Consider the following 20,429-nt stretch of genomic DNA (forward strand, 5'->3'; position numbering starts at 1 on the left):
GAAAGATAAACTGAACACACAAATTTAATTTGTAAGAGAAAAATTGCCGATAAACACATGAAAATTGTCAAAACTCACTAGTAACCAAAAACATGTAAATTAAAACCACAAGGTATTATTTTTCATGTTTTAAAAGTTAATTCCCAGTACTGGGGAGGAGGCAGTGAAACAGGAAATCCAATCATTTGTTAAAAGGTATATAAAGGGATTCAAACCTAGAAGGCCATTTGGCAATATTTACCGAGAGTTCTAAAAGTGTCCATTACATTTTTTAATTGAGGTCAATTGACATACAACATTATACTAGTTTCAGATATACAACATAATTTGATATTTGTATATGTTGTGAAACGATCACTGCAATAAGTCTACGTATAGTTAACAACCAAAAATATGGAACACTTCACGAATTAGCATGTCATCCTTGTACAGGGGCCATGCTAATCTTCCCTTATATTATTCCAATTTTAATATATGAGCTGCTGAAGCGAACACAACTGCTCACTATTTTTGATCACTAATTTTGGAAAGTTTATCAGTTACAGATTTAGTATATGAAGTTAATGACACTGAATTTATAATGGCAAAAAGAATAGCAAATAATAAGATCCTTTAGGGGAATGAGAGAATAGCTAAAGTCTAAAATGAAATGCTTAAATAATTCATAGCACACCCATATAATGAACTATCATCAAAAATTATTTTGTGAAGATTATTTAATATCAAAGTGTTCATAGAGCACTTTAAATAGGTTATAAAATGTTATGTATCATATCATTTAAAATATGAATCATATTATGAAGTTTTTACACACATATATACATGCACCCATACACAAGGTTAAAAGAAATATCCTAAAATGAAAGTTTTTAAATGATAAACTATGAATTTTTTTATCATCTTAATCATTTTCTATGTTTTCTGAAATTTCTTTTAGTGGGAGAGATAGTTTATAACAAATCTGGCTAGTAACAATTTCAATTCATTTTTTTTTTTTTTCAGGATTTCCACAATCCATATTCAATGGACCTATCCAACCTTGCCTTTCACAAAGGCCAACGTAAAACTAGTCAAATCCATTTTCTCACTGCCCCCAAACCATACTTGGCTTTCCAAATCAGCCTTTATTCAATGTACATGTCATATCCATTTTCAAGGTAACTATATTAGCTGGACAACATTAAAGTTAAAATCTTATTTAATTTAATCTCTGCCTGGAACTGCATAGAAACAGAAATACCCCAACAGTCAAAAGTAATTCCCCCACCAAAAACAAAGTATTTTCCTTACATCTCTTAAAGCACATCAAAAGGAGATCCAATTCATCACCCACAGCCACACTGCTCAAAGCTCATGGTGCCGCCTCCATATGTCCCTCGCACCCCAATGACACTGGCTTCCCTCCGCTGTGCCCACACTGTTCTCACCTTCTTCTAACCTCCCCTTCTTTCAGATTAATTTGACCTCTTTGCCTATGTCCTCTCTCTTGCCCACATCACATCTTTGTCTCTCACCAGTCTCCTAGGAGAGAGTGAGCCTCAGTTTCCACATCAGTAAAAAAGGTAAAATAATAAACTCTGCTCTACCAAAATCATAAGATGTGAGGTTTAAATATTTTAAAACTGTAAAGCATTGTACATGGTGTGACTATTGCACCCTGCTTTTTCTCATTCATGCAATAGATATTACTAATATGTAATCAGTACTCTGCCAGTACTATTTTACCAACGACTATGGAAATTATACTTGATTATTCCCTCTTTATGCCACCCTGAACTGAATTCATTATTAATTCTATTTTACCTCCAGAATATGTCTCAAGCCATCCATAGCTCTTTGTATCCATTAGCACCAATCTAACCCGAGCATCCATGATGTCTTACCTAGACGACTGAAGTAACTCCGGGCTTATCTCCCCATCCACTCTTGCCCTCTCCATCTTACTACCAATATAAGGAGTCAAACATTTTCTTTTAAAAGTAAATCAAAAGTAATCAATTCCGAGAGTCTGAATGTCCAATGGTTTCTTTAACAGACATGATAGGTCCAGTTATTTGGGTAGCACACAGTAATGAAGCTCATGTATAATGGCATAAGAGTACAAAAGAGAAACTAGAACCCACGAAAGGGACCTTTACTTGCCAGAGAACTCTGCATGTCTGTGCGGTTGGAAGAGAGAGAGAAGTCTACTGAAAGCACCCTTGGATATACACAGCTGCATTTTCCTACTTAGATGTATGAAGTACTGGAGGTACCCACCAAAGTAATTCATTGAATACATTGAAATTGACAAATTACTTACTCAACTTTACAAAAATATTTGAACACATTTAAATTGTTTTTCCCATGGATGACTGCACTAGTGAAGTTTGTAAACTAAGCATGCACTCCATTTGAACTAAATACGTGAACAGCTTCTTATTGCACTTAAAATAGCGTCTTTGATCCTTACCATTAACCTACAAGTATGCATGCCATGGTCCCTTCCTACCTCTCTAGCCAATCTAGCTATAGGTTACTATACTTATACTGAATTTTTATTTCTTTACTATTTCCCACATTTGTTTAGTGCCATTCCCTCTGCCCTACTCTTCACCTGAATAATTTCCACAGGGGTTCAACCATGTTGAGGCATATATGTCAACTTGATGTTAGGATTTTACAGAAATCTATTTGCATGCGTAGCTGAGGAGACTCCTGAGACAATACTCCTATTAGGGTAGAAAGCATCCAGGTTCTGAAATGAGCTCAACCCTTTAGCACTATTCATTGTAATAAAAAAGTGATTCTGAGGATGGCATAGGTCTATTGCTAGCATTTGTTTCATTCCAACCCCACAAACTAGAAGAGTTGTGATTTAAAGATTGTTGTGTAAAATCAGTAATTGCTTTTTCTCTTCTGGGAAACTGGTTCACTATATAAAGAAAAATAAGTTGGATCTCTACCATGTTAGATAGCGCCAGTCACTTGTTCATTATATATTTCCCCCTTCTTCTTTGCTGAACTTTGATTTTGGGGGGGATGTCACTATGTCAGGTTAAATGTTTGCTTCTGCATCCTCCCTGAAAGCTCACAGTGTCCATATGATGGACACATTGATGGCTAATGACATATATGCAGGACATTTCTGGAAAAGATTATGCTTTCTTGGGAAAAGGAATGGACTCACAAGATCCTTCCCCTGTTCCCATACCTTCCTTCTTTGAATGTTGACATGATGTCTGGATCTCCAGCAGCCATCTACTAACCATGAAGTGACAAATATAAAATAAAGGTCAAGAGATGCTGGCCTGACACTATCAAGCTACTGAACAAGTCTATCAGATATTCATTTCCAATTGTACATGACCCTCTCCCATTTACTTAGAAGATAATAAAGTCTAGATACCTGCTGTGTTTTTCTCTTCAAGAAACTACTGCTGTTTATGGGACCTCATACTCGAGCAAAGCTAGAAAGTCCTTGAAGTTCCAAAACCATGCAGTGGTTAGTGATGAGGTTAAGACAAATATTATGTCTCATAATAAGTGTAAAATGGTAATTGAGACATTTTCCTGAAACCCTCATTTTCAAGTAAGCAACAAGTACAGAAAAGGTAGTGTCCAACTGACAGCAAAGTTACTGAATTCTGGAAGCGAAGACATTGACAGAAGGACATAAATGAAGGAAGTTTTAGTTCACCCCTCTCAATCCATGTCAGATCAATTGGTTGAATATACTCAGTAACAATATCAATGCACTAAATAATATAAATAATAGGGTATCTAGAATTGATATTTATTAAACTTTTTATTCTGAAAAAAGAGGACATGCCTTATTTTTCAAGTGTCCATGGAATAGTCATGTCAACTGGCTTCTGAGTCCTAAGTAGCAAGAGGGCTTTAAATAAAAGTTGATTGTACAGTTTCACTAAAACCCTAGAGCTTCTCTGTCCAATACTACAGCCACTAGAGACACAAGCGGCTATTTAAATTTAAATGAGTTAAAATGAAATAAAATTTAAATTTGAGTTCCTCAGTCATACTAGCCACAGGTGGCTACTGGACAGCACAGGTATAGAACATTTCCAACCTTGCAAGGAGTTCTGTACGGTGTTGCTCTACAGACTGACACACAGGCTGTCTGGCTTGGACGCTCCTCAGTATGAAACATACATAACTGGTTTGATTATCACTCAAAAGTAAGTTCCACGAGGTTAGATATTTTTTATCAAAATTATATACGGTTCTATCTTTAATACCTAGGGAATAGTTTATACATACCTGGTGGTCAATAAATAATTGCTTGGTGAATTCAATGTTCACAATTCAGTTAAGTATAACATGAAATATGTTTTATTCTCAAAATTCCTTGATCTTGAACATTCAATCTGCCTAGAGCACACATATCATTTCCTCTCCATTCTATTCCTATTTAAATTTTAGTCCAATCTAACGATTTTTATCATCTCATCCACTTATTAAAATCTCAGTCTCAATCAGGAAAATAGTCTGTCAAATTCAAGTATTATTTTTATCATCACCATACATACTTTCCAGGTAGGATACTCACTCTTGCCCTGTCTGTCTCATCCTCTTTCCTTCTGCTTATTGCTGGTTCTCTTGTCCTCACTTGCCCTTCAGAGTGCAAACTTCAGAAGACTCACTCTAACCCGTCTTATTCAGGAAAGGAGGCAGTGGCAGGGAGAGAGGAGATTTTGACTATGCGACTATCAGCCCACTTATAGTGTGCAGGGCCTTCCCCAATTTTGGTCTGCTTTTCACACTATCTGTGGCCTTTGTTTTCACGGTGATCTTATTAAATGAGATTGCTCTACTTTCTTGGGGCTTCACATAGGTCCTCTCTACATTGAAGGAGATTCTTCGGCCTCCTCTCCAAGTCTTCCAGAGAGACAAGCACCGATGTCACTCTACGTTTTCTTAATAACTGCTCATTCTGCTTCATATTTCTAATATCTTTATTTCTTTGAAAACACTTTCTATACTTATTTTAAATTTTGCTTGCTCTATTCCTTTAATTTATTCCTCTAGAAGAAGTATCATATTGTGCATCTCCTTTTTTAATCCTATGTAACTCAGATGCTGGCTGATTTTTGTGACCTCATATTCCTTTAACAGTCTCAGTTTCCTTGGATGCTCAGAACAAGATGGTGGCCTTGGATATAGAACTTAGCATTGTTGACATATATGATATTTAAAACCATGGAAATGGATGATACCAGCTAGGGAGAGAGTATGCAGAGTGAGACAAGAAGAGGCTTATGACAGAGCTTAAAGGAATTTTAATATTTCAAGGTTAGAGAAAAGCAGAGGAATCAGCAAAGAATTCTGAGAGCCAGAGGAGTAAAAGGAACAAAGAAAGGTTGTGGTGTTACAGAGGCCAAGAATGTTTCAGGAAGGAGGACATGGGTATTGTGTCAAATTCATGTCAAATCGGGTTCAAGTAAGATAAAAAGTGAAAAACCTTACTTTGCAAACAAAATTCAGCAATTTCACTCAGTCTTTTGAATTTCATGAAGTCTGTGGAGACATTCTTGTTACTGTTTTTCCAGACAGCCGGCGCAAAGACGGACATGAAACAGCAAGAGGCTATGCTTTCCACCTTCCCTCCACAGAATAAATTCACTTATTCCGCAGCCACCTCAATCACCACCCTACTTCAGGAGGGACTGACAGACAGTTTATAAAAGAAGCAAACATCTGCCAGGGACTTCAATACGCAAAAGAAAATAGGAAATTTCGCCCAGAGGTTACTAAACGTTTGGTTGCCTTCTTGGCAGGCTAACCCTCAGAAACAGGGAGACAGCATACTTCCAGAGAATGACTTACATATCCAGCCACCATATTATAGTCAATCAGGCAGAATGTTACAACAGGATGAAACAAACAGTCCAGGGGTTCCAAAATTGTGACTCACCACGTTTGGGGGTACTGGGTACCTTACATAGTTGATTTAAATTTAAATATATAGTCATTTATTAGTGCATTGGAGACAAGAAAATACATTAACTTACAGAATGATACTAGCTAGATTTGTGCAGACCTTACTTGAAAGTATTCCCTGGGGAAGGCCAGATGGCTCAGTTGGTTAGAGCGGGAGCTCTTAACAACAATGTTGCCAGTTCAATTACCACGTGGGATAGTGGGCTACACCCCCTGCAACTAAGATTGAAAACAGTGACTGGAATTGGAGCTGAGCTGCACTCTCCACAACTAGATTGAGATACAACGACTTGACTTGGAGCTGATGGGCCCTGGAAAAAACATGCTGTTCCCCAAAACAAGAAAAATTAAAAAAAAAAAAAAAGTATTCCCACCATCCTGAAACTACAAGGTGAGCTGCTTTAAATAAAATATATATATATATATATACACATATACATACATACATATATATATATATATATATATATATATATATATATATATATATATATACTTACCTTTGCAATTCACGGATGTGTTGGTAGAGGAGAAAATAGGTCAGTGGGTGACCTACTGCAAATGTCATGCATAAGTGCTGATTTCTAGTAATTCAAATAGCCTTATTGTAATTGAACCTCATAAGTATTGTTAAATTTCAACATACAAAATTATTTTTTTTAATTATAGTTTATTGGGGTGACAATTGTTAGTAAAGGTACACAGATTTCAGGTGTACACTTCTGTATTAAATCATCCATAAATCACACTGTGTGTTCACCACCCAGAGTCAGTTCTCATTCCATCACCATATATTTGATCTCCTTTACCCTCATCTCCCACCCCCACCCCCTTTACCCTCTGATAAACACTAAACTATTGTCTGTGTCTATGAGTTTTTGTTTCTCATTTGTTTGTCTTTTCTTTTGTTGTTTTTGGTTTATATACCACATATCAGTGAAATCATATGGTTCTCTGCTTTTTCTGTCTGACTTATTTCGCTTAGCATCATACTCTCAAGATCCATCCATGTTGTCACAAATGGTCCTATTTCATCTTTTCTTACCACCGAATAGTATTCCATTGTGTATATATACCACAACTTCTTTATCCATTCATCTATCAAAGGACATTTTGGTTGTTTCCATGTCTTGGCCACTGTAAACAAAGCTGCAATGAACATTGGAGCACACGTGTCTTTATCTCTAAATGTTTTCAGATTTTTGGGTTAGATACCCAGGAGAGGCATTGCTGAGTCATACGGTAATTCCATTTGTAATTTTTTGAGGAACCTCCACAATGCCTTCCATAGCGGCTACACCAGTCTGCATTCCCACCAACAGTGTCTGAGGGTTCCTTTTTCTCCACAGCCTCCCAACACTTGTTACTATTTGTCTTGTTGATGACAGCCATTCTAACTGGTATGAGCTGATATCTCATTGTGGTTTTTATTTGTATTTCTCTGATGATTAGTGATGTTGTGCATTTTTTCATATGTCTATTTGCCATTTGTATGTCCTCTTTGGAGAAATGTCTCTTCAGCTCCTCTGACCATTTTTCAATTGTGTTGTTTGTCTTTTTGTTATTGGGTTGTATGAGTTCCTTGTGTATTTTGGATATTATCCCCTTATCAGAGGCACTGTTTGCAAAAATCTTCTCCCATTCAGTTGGTTGCCTCTGTATTTTGTCGATGGTTTCTTTTGCTGTGCAGAAGCTTTTAAGTTTCATATAGTCCCATTCATTTATTTTAGCTTTTACTTCCCTTGCCTTTGGGATCAAATTCATGAAATGCTCTTTGAACCCAAGGTCCATAAGTTTAGTACCTATGTTTTCTTCTATGCAGTTTATTGTTTCAGGTCTTATGCTTAAGTCTTTGATCCATTTTGAATTAATTTTGGTACATGGTGACAGATAGCAGTCCAGTTTCATTCTTTTGCACGTGGCTTTCCAATTCTGCCAGCACCATTGATTGAAGAAGCTATCTTTTCTCCATTGTATGTTTTTTGCTTCTTTGTCAAAAATTATCTGTCCATATTTATGTGGTTTTATTTCTGGGTTCTCAATTCTATTCCATTGGTCTGTGTGTCTGTTTTTCTGCCAATACCATGCTGTTTTGATTATTGTAGCCCTGTAGTACAAGCTAAAGTCAGGGAGTGTGACACCTCCAGCATTGTTCTTTTTTCTTAAGATTGCTTTGGCTATTCGGGGTCTTTTGTGGTTCCAAACAAATCTGATGATTTTTTGTTCCATTTTTTAAAAAAATGCCATTGGGATTTTGATGAGGATTGCATTAAATCTGTATATTGCTTTGAGTAATATGGCCATTTTAACTATGTTGATTCTTCCAATCCAGGAGCATGGAATGTCTTTCCATTTCTTTGTGTCTTCTTCAATTTCTTTCAAAAATGTCTTATACTTTTCAGCATATAGGTCTTTCACATCCTTTGTTAAGTTTATTCCTAGGTATTTTATTCTTTGTACTGCAATTGCGAAAGGAATTATGTTTTTTATTTCTTTTTCTGAGATTTCACTGTTAGTATAAAGGAATGCAATGGAATTTGTACGTTGATTTTGTAGCCAGCTACTTTACTGTATTCGTTGATTGTTTCTAATAGCTTTTAGGAGGAGTCTTTAGGCATTTCTATGTATAGCATCATATCATCTGTAAAGAGTGACAATTTAACTTCTTCATTCCCAATTTGGATGCCTTTTATTACTTTGTCTTGCCTGATTGTACTGGTGAGGACTTCCAACACTATGTTGAAAAGCAGAGGTGACAGGGGACAGCCCTGTCGTGTTCCTGAATGTAGAGCAAAGGGCTTCAGTTTTTCTCCATTAATTATGAGATTAGCTGAGGTTTTGTCATATATGGCCTTTATTATGCTAAGGTATTTTCCTTCTATACCTATTTTATTAAGTGTTTTAATCATAAATGGATGTTGTGTATTGTCAAGTGTTTTTTCTGCATCAATTGATATAATCATATGATTTTTGTCCTTTATTTTGTTTATGTGATGTATCACAATGAAGGATTTGCAGATGTTGAACCATCCTTGTGCCACTGGGATAAACCCCACTTGGTTATGATGAATAATCTTTTCAGTATATTGCTGCATTCAATTTGCTAGAATTTTGTTTAGGATTTTTGCATCTGTATTCTTCATAGATATTGGTCTGTAGTTTTCTTTTTTTGTGTTATCCTTAGCAGGTTTCGGTATCAGGGTAATGTTGGCCTCATAAAATGAGTTAGGGAGTACTGTCTCTTCTTCAATTTTTTGGAAGAGTTTGAGCAGGATTGGTATTAGATCCTCTTTGAAGGTTTGATAGAATTCACTAGTGAAGCCAAGCCATCTGGTCCTGGACTTTTGCTTTTGGGAAGGTTTTGGATGACTGATTCAATTTCGTTACTGGTGATCGGTCTCTTTAGATTTTCCAAATCTTCATGGTTCAGATTAGGAAGGCTATATGTTTCTAAGAACTTGTCCATTTCTTCTAGGTTATTGAATTTGGTGGCATATAGTCCTTCATAGTATTTTTGGATGATCCTTTGTATTTCTGTGGTGTCCGTGATAACTTCCCCTTTTTCGTTTCTGATTTTGTTAATTAGTGTCTTCTCTCCTTTTTATCTTAGTGAGTCTAGCCAAGGGTTTGTCAATTTTGTTAATCTTTTCAAAGAACCAGCTCTTTGTCACATTAATTTTTTCTATTGTCTTTTTGTTCTCTATTTCATTTAGTTCTGCTCTGATTTTTGTTATTTCCTTTCTTCTGCTGACCTTGGGTTTCACTTGTTCTTTTTCTAGTTCTTTAAGGTGTAACATGAGGTTATTTATTTGGGATTTTTCTTGTTTCTTGAGATAGGCCTGTAATGATATAAATTTCCCTCTTAAAACTGCTGTCGCTGCATCCCCAAAATTTTGGTAGGATATATTTTCATTGTCATTTGTTTCTATGTATCTTTTTATCTCTCCTCTAATTTTTTCTTTGACCCAGTCGTTCTTTAAAAGTATGTTGCTTAATCTCCATGTATTTGTGTTTTTTCCTGCTTTCTTTTTGCACATACCAATGGAACAGAATCAAGAGCCCAAAAATTAACCTACACATATATGGTGAACTAATATTTGACAAGGAAGCCAAGAATACTCAATGGGGAAAGAATAGTCTCTTTGATAAATGGTACTGGAAAAACTGGATATGCAAAGAATGAAATTGGACCCCATCTTAAACCACTCACAAATTAATTCAGAATGTATTAAAGATTTAAATGTAAGACCTGAAACCATAACACTCTTAGAAAAATAAAATAAGGAAAAACTCCTTGATTTTGGTGTTCGCAACAATTTGTGGTGCGGTGAGGGGGAGGGTATGACACCAAAAGTATAAGCAACAAAAGCAAAAATAAACAAGTGAAACTACACCAAACTAAAAATCTTCTTCACAAGTAAAAAAACAACAAAATGAAAAGGCAACCAACAGAATGGGAAAGAAATACTTGCAAATCATGTACCTGATAAAGGGTTAATATCCAAAATCTATTAAAAAACTCAAATAAATCAATAGCAAAGACAGAAATAATCTGATTTTTAGATAGGCAGAGGACCAGAATAGATATTTTTCCAAAGAAGACATAAAATGGCGAATAGGTACCTGAAAAGATGCTCAACATCACTAATCATCAGGGAAATGCAAAACCACAATAAGATATCACCCCACATCTTTTAGAATAGCTATTATCAGAAAACAAGATATAACAAATGCTGGTGAGACGTAGAGAAGAGGGAATCCTCATGCACTGTTGGTGTGATGTAAGTTAACCTACACATGTGGAAAACATGCAACACATATGGGAAACAGTATGAAAGTTCCTCAAAAAATCAAATACCATGTGATCCAGAAATCCCACTTCTGGATATATATTTGAAGGAAATGAAATCATTATCTCAAAGAGACATCTGCACCTCCATGTTTATCAAGCATTATTCTCAATAGCCAAGACATGGAAATAATCTAAGTATCCAGCTACAGATGAACGGATAAAGAAAATATTATATATATGTTATATGTATATATACATAAATAATGAAATATTATTCAGCCATAAAAACGAAGAAAATCCTGACTTTTGTGACAACATGGATGGACCTTGAGGGCATTATGCTAAGTGAAATAAGTCAGACACAAAAAGATAAATATTGTATTATCTCACGTATATGTGAAATCTAAAAAAGCTGAACAAATAGAAACAAAATAAAATGGTGGTTGTTGGGGTATGAGGGATGCAGGAAATGGGAAGATTTTTGTCAAAAGATACAAATTCAAGTTATAAGATAATTATATTCTGGGGTCTAATGTACAGCAGGATAACTATAGTTAACAATATTGTATTATATATTTGAAAGTTGCTAAGAAAGTAAATCCTAAGTATCTCACCACAGTTACACAAAATGGTAATTATGAGAGCTGATGGAGATGTTAACTAACCTTTTTGGAGTAATTATTTTACTACATATTCATATCAAATGATCACATGTGCACATTAAACCTATACAATGTTATATGTGGTATCTTAATAAAGCTGGAAAACAAAATTAATTAATTAATTTCTGGGGGGAGGGGAAGTGGTTGTATAAATTTATAAATCCTCCAGCAATGTGTGAGAATTTCCATTGCTCTACACCCAACCCTTAGCATTTATTATCAGTCTTTTTAATTTTAGGAAGTCTGGTAGTGATATATTGATATCTCATTATGATTTTAACTTGCATTTCTCTAATGATTTATGAAGTTGAAGCTTCTTTTCATTTGTTTTATGTCCATTTGTTATATACCTGGTCAGAACTGTCACCCAAGTTGCTATTGGACAACTGGTTCTTTCGTATTGATTTGTAGGAGTTTTATTTAGACTAGTTTTAGATTCCAGATATGAGCTCTTTGTTGATCACTGTCCATTTTATCTATTTTCTGCTCTGTGGCTTACCTTTTCAGTCTCTTGCTAGTGGCTTTTGATGACCAGAAGTTCCTAATTTTACTGTAGTCCAACTTGTCAATTGTTTTCTCTAACGTAAATTATTTTGTGCCCTTTGAAGAAAGTTTTGCCTATCCCAAAGATAAAGATATTCTCCTACGTTATCTTCTCAAAACCTATTATTTCACCTTTTGCATTTAGACCTAAAATTTACCTGAAATAAATTTTTGTGTGTGATGTGAGGTAGATGTTCCCTTTAGTTTGGGGTTTTTTTGGGAGTGGGGGTGGCGGGGGGCTGTCAAAATGTTTTCACTTTTACAATAGTTTGAAAATCACATTCTATTCTAATCATCATTTAATGGATACATAAATGAAACTCAAAAAGATAAAGTGATTTTTCTAGAGACATATTCATGATTAGACCCTGAGAGTTATTGACCCACCCAACTTTTAATTTTAAGTCTCTTCTCCCCTCTTCTCTTTTCTGTCATCCTCAAAGGCCAGTGTCCTAATGTTTTTCCCATTACTTCCCCATAGAAAAATATTTTCTATATTTCTGTAAGATATCAATGGTCATAGCTTAGTGTTGTCATTCCCATGGATTTCTGTATTTCAAACAATCATTAAGTAAAAAATGATGGCATTCCTGGGTAGAATCTTAAACAGATGTTATTATGTGTGGAAGAATAGTCAGGTATAACAAGATGTTAAAATATCTTTCCTTGTTGTTAAAGGCTCAAATCTTAAAATAAAAGTAATAGAGGCCCATATAGTCTAGGGAGGTGCTGCACACAAACAGCTGGACTTGCTAAAAATCCAGTGTCACACATTCTTTCCCAAATTACTGATCTTCAGGTTTCCTTCTTGGCTCCATGACCATCAGCCTCAAAAGCCTATATAAAGCTAGAGAGTCACTGAAAAAGGGGATCCTTTAAAGAAAATTCATAGGAATAAAGTTATGTAATTTTCCTTTACTCTCTACAGCTAAAAATTATTGATCTAGCAGTTAGTGAGCACTCACTATGTATTAAAACTATACTAAATTCTGTATAAAATTTATCTGATTTAATTATCACAATACTCCTGTGAGGTGGACGCCTATACCTGTCTGACTCCTAAGAGTGAGTACCTCTGTAAATTTTATGTCCTATGTACCTCTGTTGCTTCACCCTGGTCCTGGCCTTGCTAGAGAGAAACGGATACTAAAAACTAAAACAAAATGCCATTTTCCCCAGTCTCTCAGATTCTGCGTCCAATTTAGTTTCTACCAATTAGATCCCCTTGAATGATACTAATAAGATGAAACTGAGCAGAGGCTGTTCACCAAGCAAATAATCTTTCTATTGTTGTTTACACCGGGTAAGTTTCTGAACATATGAGAATCAAGATACAGTAGAGGCAGCAAGATGTGGCATTTCAGAGTCCAGTCCCCAGCTTCATGGGAGTCCAGAGGCATTTGTTGCAAACACTGTGGCTTTCTAATCCCTGGATTGCAGCTCTAGTGTTATGTCCTTGAGCTCAATAATGTCAACTCTTGACTCCATTCCTACGGCAATTCCAATTATTGTGAAGCACCTAAGTTTCCATAGTAAGTCCCTTTCTGCTTAAGATACCCAGAGTGATTTCGGCTTCATGCATTGACACTGACAGCAACAATGGATAGAGAATGGCACTGGTATTTGATTTTTTTGCTTTGTCCTAATAGACACATCAAATCCAGTACCCAGACAGAGTCAAGCCTTTCCCATCTGGAACTCACTTTGTTATCATTAGCCAAGATAGCCATGGAGTGAGGGGCCAGGTGGTATGCACACCCAGGCAGCAAGAGCTGGCATGTGCTTAGCTTTTCATTAAAAGCAGCTCTGGAGAAAGATGCCATTCTATTGATTTAAGTCAGATCACCCAGGAAATTATTCACTCTACCCTCATCATAAGTACCACATATGCTTTCCCAAACTACTGATCTTCAGGTTTCCTTCTTGGCCATATCTCTGATCTTAGGGTCAGTGCTCAATTCTCCCTACTGAGCACCTTAATGCGTACTTGATCCTGGGTGCCCCCAAAACTCTACCTCTTAGGTGTACATAAACCCGTGTTCAGTTACTGCTTCTACAACCTGCAATCCTGCAATCCTACTGTCATGCAGGGTCTCTGGTCCCGCTCCCCACACAAGAACGCAGGACATGGTGAGGCCAAAAAGGAACACCAATGGAGCCATGGATAGGTGGTGCATACCACTATTTCTCACTGTCAGCTGGGTTGGAGACACAGGAAGTAGGAGTCACACAATATGCAACTCGCCGTCAGCTTCTCTGCCAACCAACCCACCACCCTAGCCATGGCAGTTATATCAGTGGCCAATGGCTAACTGGTCACAGCTGATGGCCAACCGGTTACAGTTGATGGCCATCTACCACCCAAGCCAGCAGCTTTCCACATGAGGCCGAGAGCTGAGAAACTGCTCTCTGGGACTCTGTCCCCACATCTACTTACTCTTCATCCTGCCACCCTTCATGTTGAGGGAGTAACATTTCCTATTACTTTTTTTTTTTTTTTTGGAAGAAAAATCACCAGAAATTTGTAATAAGTTACGAAGTAATGATGTTTTTGGCAGTACGTTGGCCTTCTCTCAGCAGATTTTTTTTTTTTTTTTTTTTTTTTTGCCCTGCAAGGCAGCTTAATCACAACCTTAGTGATGTCTCCACTGCTTAATGTGGTGCTGCTCTTGTCTCCTGAGCCAGGCGCAGTGTGGACACATAGGTACCCTGGGGCTTCCACACATTTGAGTTGTCAAGCTCGGCTCTTGGAAAGCTGTTAATTTCCTCAGAGGTAATTGGACTGAGATTAAGTTAAGCTGCCACCAGGTGAACATTGGAGCCCTAGTTAAGCCATTTTAATCTCAGTAGCCAGACGCCCTATAGGCATGATAAAATGAAGGGAGAATGTTGTTTGAGTTCCACTTAGTTATGTTTTTAACACTAAACAAAAAAGAAAAAAATGTAGTTCAGCATACTACTTAATTAGAATTAAAATAAAGTAGTATAAAGACATCTTATTCATGTATTTAACCAATATTTATTGAGTACCCATGATGTGAAAAAGATTTCTCTAGAATCTGGGATGGAGCAAAGAACACGACAAACCAAGTACCTGACTTCATAAAGCTATATCCTGAGGAATAAAAAAAGTTACAAGTAAAAGTACATATTTATCCTATATAACATCATATATTATGATACATGATTTATATTATAATAATTATATACTATTATATAAAGATATATATTATGGTAGTATATATATAGTATGCCCTCAAACACTATAAAGACATAAAATCACAATAATAATAACTAGATTGTACTTACTCTCCCTGCCCCACCAATTTATCCACGAAGAAACTCATTCCTATAGAATCTTTCCCTGTCCCCAACCCTGAAGTACTTCTGGAATTTTTTAGGACATATCCCAGATATGCTTATAGGTAAATCCAGTCAGTAACTTTAGTCAACTACCATGTGGTTTGTGGTCACACAGCAGCCTAGCCATCTGTCCCCCCCCAATCTTTCCCTAAAGAAAGAAGAAGTTGTGGGATTGTGCCTTTCTGGGGCTGAGTTTATAGTATCCTGAGTATTTCCATCTTGTCTTCAAGAGAAGGGTCTGCGGTCAAAGACGAGTAAGATTCCTCACAGGAGGGACAACTCAAGGCAGACGCGACCCCGTTGAGACCCCAATGAGCTGCTATAAGAAATAATAGGAGGCAGCCTTGCCCCTCCTTCCTCTTGTTCTTGTGGGAAGCTGCTGCTGGCCCCTGCTACTCCCTCTCACCTTATTGTGAGAGAGGCCCACTAGAGCGTTAAGATCAAGCTCTTTCTGCTCAGCTCATGGGACAGTTTCACCGCGAGAGACTCTCTCCCCCAGGATGGGGCATACCGCACCTTAGTCATTTTGGGACGACATGCTTCGGCTGCTTCGGGACAAATAATTGGGTATTGAAATCATTTTTTTGAAGTGGTGTAAGAGTTTCACAGACCCTGCCTCTAATCATGTGATACTCATTGTTTGTAATCAATAAATACTGTCAATGACCTGATTCGGGGCTCCAGTCTCTTGAGGCTGCAAGTCCCTTGGTCCTCTGTGATTTAACTGTATATGAGTCTTTGTCTCTTTATTATAGTTTAACCCTCACCGCCTCCCTCGCCTTCCCACAGCTTGTGTTGTGCAGGTCGCAACAGTGGTTCACACCAGCAACCATTAATGTTTATTCTGAGTACCAGTCACCCACCAGGTACCAAGGCCCCTGCCACATATAACTGCTTCTATCTTCTCCTATTTATTGGTCAAACATTTATTAAACACCTACTTTTATCCAGCAGGGAATAAAACAGTTATGTTTCTGACCTCATAGAGCTTATAATCTTGCAGGGAAGAAAGACAAAGAAAAGAAATATAGCTATGAATAAGCACAAAAGGAGAAGTACAAAATACCACAAAATCATCTAAAAGGAAAAGTTTGAAAAAGGAAAGATACTCATAAGACAGGCTTCTGAACAAAATTATGTGTAGATTGAGACTCAGAGGATGAAGAGGAGTTAACTGGGTGAATAATATGTGGAATAGTGTTTTCTGCAGAGGTAACACCGTGCTACGTGATCCTGACATGGTGCATTTTAGGCAGAGTAGTCTCCTGCCCTGTACTTCTATCAATGTCCCAGAACAGTCACATTATAAAACCTGGTCCAAGAAGAAGTAACAGGAACTGGATATAACCTCCCACCTAACACAACTAAAAATCAAGACATATATGTGAAATAACGGTCCTGAAGACACTAGACATTAGGTATCGAGGGACAGTGAGTGCTGAGTGATGACAAAAAAAACCCAAAATCAGCCCTATTATTGTCCCAGTTTACTGCCTAGAGAGTTTCAGGAGGGAAACTCCAGCAGAGCCCAGCACTCCTTAAATTAAGGAGATGGAGTTGAGAGCCCAGAGAGGTAAATTCAGTAAGGCAGAGTACCAATAAGGAGAGAGTTGCACAAAAAGAGAACTCCAGATATCTGCAAAGAATTCCTCTAAAGTATTCAACTGAGTATGGTCAGCACATGCTGTGAGGAAGCCATGTGAGATTGGAAAAGAAGCAACCAAAGGGATTATGAAGAACTTATGATGTTCCCAGAGGGCTGGGAACAATGCCTGTTCTCACCAGCAGTAGCGGAAAACTTCATAATTAATAGTGTACTGGGAAGAGTATTTCAGAGGGTTTCACCTATATGGTGGTGCAAAACATATCAGCCTCAAAGTAAATGCTTTTTTAGTCTTGTTTAGCAGAGATTAAAAGTGAAACTTGATGAGGTCAAACTGATTCCAATTAACTTAAATACATCCTAGAACAAAACTCAAAAATATTGACAAGAGAACAAAACTATCAAGCACCCAAGAAGAACCACAATGTTTGAAATCTACTAAGAAATTATTAGGCATGCAAAGAAGCAGAAAAAATACAACCCATAATAATGAAAAATTAATCAATCAAAACTGACCCAGAAATGAAAGAGATGATTGAACTAGTAGAAAAGAACATTAAAACAATTGCTTTAACTCTCTTCTATATGATTAAGAAACTAGATAAAAAGGTTAACATGTTAAGTAGAGACATGAAGATATTTTTTAAAGGCTTAAATTGAACTTCTAAAGATAAAAACCACAATGTTTGAGATGGAAAAATCACAGGATGGAATTGATGGCAAGCAAATTACACATAGCAGAAAATATCAGTGAACTTAAATATAGTGCAATAAAACTACACTAAATAAAAACAGAGAAAGACTGGAAAAGAGAACATCAGAGGATTGTGGGAAATTTTCAAGTGGTCCAATATGTACATTTGGAGTTACCAAGGAAAATAAGAGATAGGAGGGAAAAAGATACATATATATATATATATATATATATATATATATATATATATATATGAAGAAATAGTAGCTAAAATTTTTCAAATCTTATGAAAACTATAAACCCACCAACCCAAGAATCTTAACAAATCCCAAGCACAAGAAATGTGAAGAAAACTACATCATGCCTAATTGCTTAAAACTAATAGAAAATTCAGCAGTCATAGAAAAATCACACAACATACAGAAGAATGTATGTCATGAAGATGACAGCAGATTATCCATTAAAAACAATGCAAGCCAGAAGTACTTTAAAGTACTGAGAGAGAAAAACTGTAATCCTATATTTCATAACAAAATGAAAGTATCTTTCAAAAATGAATGCAAAATAAAAACTATTTAACACATAAAAAAGCTGAAAGAATTAATTACCAGAAGTTCTGCTCTATAATAAAAGTTGAAGAAGTTGTTTCAAGCAAAAAGTTAAAAAAAAAGAATCCAGATGATAGCCTCAATACATACCAAAAGCAACCAAAATGGAAACAATATAGGTATATGTTAAGATAATTTTCCTATTATTTAAATAACTTTAAGAGACAATTAACTGTTTAAGCAGAAACAATCACAATATATTGTAGGTTTTATAACATATACAGATGTAAGAAGTATGTCAAAACTAGCACAAAGGCTTAGAGGAGAGAAATGGCAATATACTGTTGTAAAATTCTTATACTACACATATAATAATGTTATCACTGCAAAGTAGACAAGTTAAATGTTCATATATGAGTATAATGCAACTAAACTAACACAACAAAAATATATAGCTAATAAGTAAGAGAGATATAAAATGAAATTATAAGAAATACTCAATTCAAAGACAGTCAGAAAATATGAAAAAAGAGAACAAATAATAGGACAAACAAAAAACAAATAGTAAAATATTATATAGATTTAAATCTAGCCATAGTGATAGTCACCTAAAATGAAAGTGGTCTAGACACATGAATTAAAAGGTAGAAATCCCCAAATTAAATTAAATAACTTTTTAAAAAGAAACAACATATTACACTGTCTACAAAAAACTCTCTTAAATATAAAACAAAAAAAAGGAAATTGAAATAATAGGAAAAGATATAACACTAATCAATAGAAAGTTGGAGTGCCAATATTAACATAAAACAAAGTAGATTTCAAAGAAAAGAATATTACCAGAAATAAAGAGCTCATTTCATAATGATAAATGGATTAATTTACCAAGAGGACATAGAAATCCTAAAAGTTTATGCACTTAAACAATTTTCAATAAACATAAAGAAAAAAGCAGAATAAACATAAGATAAATAGACAAAACTACAATTATACTTGGAGGTCTCAATGCTGTTCTGATAGAACAATAACTGATAGAACAACTGGATCAAAAATAAGTAAACATAAAAAAGATATGAATAACATTATCAACTAATTTAATCTAATTGACATAATCTATAAAACACCTCACCCAACAACAGGAGAATACACATTCTTTTCAAGTGCACACAGAACACATACCAAGCAAACCATATTCTGGACTCTACCATAATAGATTTAAAAGTAGTCATGGTCTACAAAACACATTCTCTGACCACAATGGAAGTAAATTAGAAATGAATCACAGAAAAATATATGGAAAAATCCCTATCTATTGATCAAGGAAGAAATTCATAGCAAAATTAGAAAGTATTCTGATCTAAACATACCAGGAGTGCCAAAAAAATGTATACAAATGAACACTTTGGTCAACATTGTTCAAGCAGTAGTTTGCTGTAATCCAAAGTGTCTGGACACTAATGGTAACCACTTTGAGCATCTCTTGTAATTGCAGAAGTCAAACGTGACTTGTGTTCATCTTTTGTTATCAGTATATATTGAGTATTACAATTTTAATACAGTTTTCCTTTCTTAAAATGTCTATACTTTTTTTTTGCATCCTCTGTATACATTTTACAGTCCTGTGGTTATATATAATTTTGTGCATGTACACACATGTGCACAAGCACACGCACACATTTTATACATAACATATACAAAATTTTCTCAAATTGAAATGGCAGAATAGGTAAATGTGTCCCCCCACTACCACACCAAAATCACTGCTAAATTACAGAACAACCGCCCTTGAGAACCACCTGAAGACTAGCTGAACAGAACTGTAACTAGGAAAGAAGACACACTGAGACTGGTAGGAGGGACAGAGATGCAAAATGGACTGGTCCCACACCCATGTGTAGTGGTTAAGAGTTGGAAGGGACATCTTGGCTACAGAAGTCCCCACTGAGAAGCAAGGAAACCCAGACCCAAACTGGGCTACTCAGCCCAGAGCATTAGTTCCAGGAAGAGGAGTTCCCACAACAGCTGACTGTGAAAATCAACAGGGACTCAGTCCAAGTGAGATAAAGGGATGCTATAGACACAGACATCCTCTTAAAGGGCCCCAGCACAGTCACTGACTCACAAACACTCCCCCCTAAACTCCAGAGAAGGGACAGCAGCTTGAAAAGTGCCAGTGACATATGGAGAGGAACTGAATTGTCTGGCTGCAGGAAAAGGGCTGGAGGGACAGCTCTTTCTAGGACTAATATGCACATGGGCCCAAGGTTCCTTTATTGGCTCTCCC

The 20,429-nt window shown here is 36.1% G+C and overlaps 1 non-coding gene across 1 annotated transcript; it reads right to left on the bottom strand.

The window, feature by feature from the left end:
- Positions 1–387: 387 nt before the first annotated feature.
- On the bottom strand, positions 388–495 carry LOC141569295 (U6 spliceosomal RNA). The gene has a single exon (XR_012492802.2). It is a non-coding gene; the product is annotated as a U6 spliceosomal RNA (small nuclear RNA).
- Positions 496–20,429: the final 19,934 nt, after the last annotated feature.

The sequence above is a fragment of the Rhinolophus sinicus genome, chromosome 9 (genome assembly GCF_057876585.1).
Source record: "Rhinolophus sinicus isolate RSI-liver-muscle chromosome 9, RSI-T2T, whole genome shotgun sequence".
Classification (NCBI taxonomy): domain Eukaryota; kingdom Metazoa; phylum Chordata; class Mammalia; order Chiroptera; family Rhinolophidae; genus Rhinolophus; species Rhinolophus sinicus.